Below are 6,731 nucleotides of genomic sequence, written 5' to 3'. Positions count from 1 at the left end.
TGTCATATTCTTGAAAAAAAATTCATCCAAGAAGGAGATAGTGGGAGGAACATTGAACTCGAAGAAGTTTAGGACCTACAAACTAATCCAGATAAACTTATGGTTGGACTGTTAGATTTATGCCCTAGAAGTCAATTGTTGGCTGACACAATTTGTAATTCTAGAGTATAACTTTATATTTATAAAATATTTATTATTAATGAAGGGCAAGTTCTATTTTCAATCATATTTTATATGTCCATGATTTTTTCTAGATATTAACAGATGATTTTGTATATTCTCAAGATGTTGAGAATTTAAGACATACATTATTAGTTAATTTTTAAATACTCCCAATCAGATGATCATCATAGAGGATAGTGATTGATATAGTCAGATCAGTGCATTGATCACCTCTCTTTTGGATAAATGAATCTCGAGTCTATAATATGGAAACACTGGGATGAGAGTGCAGATGGTTCTTAGAGAATAACTTGTACTGAATGTGACCAATATGAGAATAACTCATTCATAATTTATTCATGTACGGGGTATTCTAGATATGATGGAATGTGTATGGAGGTTGTGAGTTGGTCAATTGGAATCGATCACTCCTAGTAAGAGAAAATCGCATCCAACTTGCTCCGATCGATTGATGATTCAAGAAGCCTTTGATCAAAGCATAATAAAAATTAGAAAAAGTTTCTAATATTTTATTAATCAAATCATCATTTAAGATCAAGAGAAATATGAGTATGATATTGGATTTGTCATCATTCCATATCCAGAGTCATATTCAGGGGACAAGAAAATTACAGGATTGAATTGCACGATAACTTTCTACTGAAGGATATTTTTAGTATTTTCATCAAAATTTTATATCTTTCAGGTAGATATGATATATTGCTAGACATCAATTTTATCTTGTGGGTTGGATCAAATTAAAGAGTTTAATTCGATCGTCAATTAGAAAGAGTTCTAATTGCTAAAATCGAGTTAGCTCGATTGGTTCTAGATCGGTTAGATTAAATTCTAATCAAATCAGATCAACTTGTACTCAAACCCACTACTAGAAAGATGTGAAACCCATAGGTCACACACAAAAAGAATTGATTAGGGATCTAATTGGATTAGATCATGTTTGCAAAATAGATATGCTAGCACATGTTACAAAAACTAGCTCTTTGTTTCAAATATGGTTTGAAATTGATTTCAGAATGGGCTAATTAAAGCTAAATTAATTTAAACAAATTTTGGGTTTGAGTTGGGTCAGCCCTTGGCTATATGTACCAAAAATTTGGAATCAAGAAACCTGGTGCCCATGCATCAAAAATTTTTCTTGCGCATGGGATTCAATCTTTGTGCGCAGAAACAAGTTTCGCATCCCATGAGATGGGATGCCCCTTCCTCAGGTTTATCCAATGTTCCACAATGAGAAAAAATTCTTGATGCTTCCTGACTTAATTTTGAGCACTGTGGAGTCCTTCTATGGTTTAATCATTTTTTGCTTTAATAGATGGAAATTGGTTGAAGTTTAAAGTCCTGCCAATCTGATCCATGCACCTAACCAAGAGTCCAACTTGTGAAGGACTCTAATCTATGTGTCACATCTCATCTTATTTTCAGATTTTTTTTACACCATCAGCAAGTTAGCACCTCAATTTTAGGCCATTGGATGGATAAAAGTCACTGATGTGTGGTGGAGAAAAATTGCACCATGAGAAGCTGCATGACGCATCGGAGAATCATCGAGAAAAATATTTCGAAGAATCCTTCTGCGAAAGCATCTCTCAGATTTTTTTTAGATGCCTGCCATGTGTCATGAGGCTCTTGATGGGCATGGAAAATTGGCTTGGGATATGAGAAAATTTTTGGGGTGTGAGATGGTGCGTAGAGGGGGCGTGAATCATTCTCGAAGGCAACCTATCGCTAAGTATTTAAAGGGGTTGAATGATTAATTTAGATTTTTAATTTCTCCTTTCTTTCTAGCATCCTCTCCTTATTATCCAATTAGTCTCTTCCTTCTCTTGTTAAGACAAGTCTAAAAATGGTAAGAACAAGTCTGATTTTAGGACAAGAGCCTTGGAAGAGAATTAGGGAAGACAAGGAGAGAAGAAAGGTAGGGATAGGAAGGCTTGGAGGAGAGGAAGAGGGTCTTGAGGTCCTGGTGCTCAAGAAAATTTTCAAATTAAAAATTTGAAAAAAAAATCATCTCAAAAAATTGGTGTCCTGATCATAGCCCTATGTGGATCACCGTTGGAGGGTGAATACTTGGGGTGGTGGAGGTTCTGCTGGAATTTGGATTAAGCATTGCAGGTATTCTTCTATAGCTTGAATTTTATTATGTATATATGTTATATGATTGTTAATCATCAAGAAGGTACTGGTTTAAAGATTTAAATATTTAAAATTTTTTAATTTAAATTTTTGAAATCTGTTATGCTTCCGTTGTGTATATCCTCTCTGAAACCTTATAGTGGTATCAGAACAAGCCTTGTTTAATTCAATCATATATACATTATGTGATGCATATTATGATTCATGCTATAAAATTATTTATGCCATTAATTATACTTTTATATGATGATGATGCATATATGATCCACCACTTTATCATCCTGACATAAGGTTGTCCTAGCATAACAGGGTTATACTGCAAAATTGTCCTAGGATGATGAAAGTCTATATATTATACTTTCACATATAGAGTATTTTAATACTGATATATATTAGTATAAATTAGTATTATATGGTTAGAATATGTATGAGACCAAATAAAAGTCCTCATTAAAATTTATATTAAGTTGTAGTGATATGCAACTAAGGGTTAACTAATTCTTGATCAATTGATCAATTGGTGTCTAAGAAAGTATTATCGGTGGTTCTTTAATTGGTTTCATTATCTGACCTGATCAATTTATTGATGTCTAAGGAAAGTAATGGGGAAACCCTCACCTTACTTATCTGGCCAATTTGACTAAGCAATCTTGATATTAAAAAATCCTAATGTTGAAAACACTACTAGGGGCCTTCCTTCATGCTAGGTTAATGTTACATCATGAACTATAGCTAGTTTGTTGTGTTAACACAAGGCTTGTCATAAAGATTGATATAACATAATCTTAATGCATAGAAGATGCTTATGGTAATTTTGAATGTACTGCTTTGTTATCTTAACACAAGGGCAGTTATATTCAAATTTGACTGTATTGAAATGAAAGATCTTACTTAACTAAAATATTATAACCTGTTGTGTTAACACAAAACTAATAATATTTTAGAGGTGAAGATATGATATTAAAAATTGCATGAGATGTAATTGAAAAGAGTTTCCTACCTATAAACTCATAAAGATTTGTTGTGCTAACACAAGATCATTATGAGGAATTAAGATCTTAATCCTACTAAGATAAATATATAATATGTCTCGTTCATCATAGTAGAGGGTTATGATATTCGATAAAATAATGGGAGGCACAATTAAATCTAAAGATCTTATTTAATTATGTGAGTCAACATGAGTTGTTTGCTTATGTAATATTTTTTATTCATTGTAGATTAAATTCTACAAATGGCATCTTCACTATCATTACAAGGAATTTTAGATTCCAACAAGTTGATCGATCTCAATTATGTGAACTGATTGAAAAATTTAAAAATCTACTCACTCATGAGAAGCTCTCTTATATTCTTGATGTCTTCGAACCACAAGAGGTTGGAGATGATACCATAGAGGAGGAGATATCCACATACAGGATGTGAAAGAATGACAGTTTGACTGTCAAGTGTATCATACTGACCTCTATGAGCAATGAATTGCAGAGGCAGTATGAGAGCATGGATACTCAACCCATTCTCCTCAATCTTAAAGGTTGTATAGAGAATAGAGTAGGACTACTAAATATGAGATATTTAAGCAGTTATTCCGTGCTAGAATGACTAAGGAGTCATCCGTACAAGACCATGTCTTGAAGGTCATGGATCTGATCACTAGATTGGGTCAACTAAATTTTGTGATGGATGGAGAATTAGGTCAGAATTTGATCCTGCAATCTCTCCCTAAGTCATTCACTCAGTTTGTTATGAACTATCACATGAACAAACTGAATACCTTCTTGTCTGAGCTATTGAATATACTCAAGACAGTTGAGAGCTACATTAAGAAAGAAAAGGCTCCACTTCTTCTTGTGGGTAAAATCTTTAAGAAAAAGTCAGGTTTTAAGGGTTCAAAGAAAGCACTAAACCCTAAGGATGGCAAGATGAAGAAGAAGGGGAAGAAAGTCTCCAGATAGGGTACCTGCTTTCATCACAGCAAGGCAAGACACTGAAAAAAGAATTACAAGTTATATCTTGCAATTGTAAAGGCTGGTGCAAGCGACGCACCAAAAGGTATGTATGAGATACATACAATTTTAGCATTAAGTTCTTCCAATTCAGACTCTTGTGTATTAAATATCACCTACGGTTCTCATATCTACAAGTCATTACAGGGGCTATAGAACATTAGAGTGCTGAAGAAAGGTGACTTTGAGCCCTACGATGCTGAAGGAGAGTCCATCCAAGCAAAGGCTGTAGGGACATATATGTTGAAGTTACCTTCTGAAAAGATCTTAAAGTTGAAAAACTATTATTATATGCCTAAGATCATTAGAAATATTATTTTTGTACCATTTCTATTGCAACAAGGTTATGAAATAAATGGAAAGAACAATAGTTGCTTAATTTTTTTTTCTAATAAATTTTTTTATCTTGGCATTTTTAATAATAGTCTTATGATTCTATCTAATGACAATATTTTTCATATTGATGAAAGTAAAAAGTGAAAGAGAAAAGAGATGAATAATACTTTACTTTGGCATTATTAACTTGGTCATATAAGTGAGACAAGAATTAACAAATTATACAAAGAAGAGTTCTCTTATGATTATGAATCATTAGGTACTTGGGAATCTTGTCTTATAGGAAAAATGACTATGACGAGATGTTCTCTCCTGTGGCAATGCTCAAGTCCATTCGGATCATGCTTGCAATAGCGGCATACCTGGACTATGAAGTCTAGTAAATGGATGTGAAGATAGCTTTTCTAAATAGAGAGCTGAATGAAGAGGTGTATATGATGCAACCAAATAGATGTGAAGATATCTTTTCTAAATGGAGAGCTGAATGAAGAGGTGTATATGATGCAACCTAAAGGATTCACATCTACAGATGAGTCTAAGGTGTGCAAGCTTCAAAGATCCATTTATGGATTGAAGCAAGCATCTCAGAGTTGGAACATACATTTTGATAAGATAATTAAAATATATGGCTTCGTTAAGAATGGAGAGGAATCTTGTATATGTAAGTGGGTTAATGGTTCAGTAATTGTATTTCTTATTTTGTATGTGGATGATATTCTCTTAATCGAGAATGATGTCCCTGCATTATAGAGAATAAAAATATGGCTGTCATCATAATTCTCTATGAAGAATCTGGGAGAAGCATCCTACATCCTAGGGATGAAGATCTTTAGAGATAGATCTAAGAGGCTGCTCAAACTCTCTCAATCAACATACATAGATATCATGCTAAAACTGTTCAGCATGGAGAATTTCAAAAAAGGCTATCTTCTGATAGGCCATGGAATTTTTCTCTCAAAAAAAGATTGTACGACAATCCCTCAAGAGAGATAGCATATGAGTAGAATTTTATATGCCTCGGTAGTGGGTTCTATAATGTACGCCATGACATATACAAGACCGGATGTGGCATACTCACTAGGAGTAGTGAGCAAATACCAATCAGATCCAGATGAAAATCATTGGAAGGTTGCAAAAACCATCCTTAAGTATTTGAGAAATACTAAGGACCAGTGGCTCATTTATGAAAAATCTGACTTGAAACTTATGGGATACACTGATTTTAGTTTTCAATCAGATCGTGATAATAGCAAAAGCATGTCGGGATACATCTTTATCCTAAATGGTGGAGCTGTCTGCTGGAAATGTTCCAAGCAGCACACCGTAGCCGATTTTGTTAGTGAGGTGGAGTACATTGCGGCATCCGATGCTGCAAAAAAAGCTGTATGGCTGAGAAAGTTCATCATCGAGCTTAGAGTGGCACCCTCCATCGTTGGTCCAGTTCTATTTTATTACGATAGTACTGGAGCCATAGCTCAGGCAAAGGAGCCGAAGGCACATCAGTGGACAAAGCATATTCTGCGTCGCTACCACCTTGTCCGAGAGATCATGGATCGAGGTGACGTCAACCTTCAGAAGATCGATGGAAAGGATAACCTAGCCAACCCATTAACTAAATTCCTTACGGTAAAGGAGTTCGAAGATCACAAAATGAAGATGGGTATACGATACTGTACTGATTGGCTTTAGTACAAGTGAGAGTTGTTAAAAAATATATCCCAAAGCCAATCGTCAGCCTGTTGATGGTTGTACTATTTGATATAATTATATATAAATTAATTAATAAAATATTTATTTGATAATTTTTATCATAAGCTTGTACATCTTCTACATCGAATTTTTGTGTTATGATGAAAGTCCTTAGGACTATTTTAAATCGAAAAAGGAGGATTTATCGTTTAGTTTTTAAATGAGTTTGCAATGAAATGATATCCTATTACTAGGATGATAGACATATCAAGTGTAGGTCATTATGTGCCATATAGGTTGGTTGGCCTCTTAACCAAAGAGCGTGGAGACGCTGGTATGGCATGCAGATGAAATATAGGAGTACATTTCACTGAATGTGACCAA

This window comes from Elaeis guineensis, chromosome 16 (assembly GCF_000442705.2).
Source record: "Elaeis guineensis isolate ETL-2024a chromosome 16, EG11, whole genome shotgun sequence".
In the NCBI taxonomy this organism is placed as follows: Eukaryota; Viridiplantae; Streptophyta; class Magnoliopsida; order Arecales; family Arecaceae; genus Elaeis; species Elaeis guineensis.
This window is presented reverse-complemented; position numbering follows the sequence as displayed.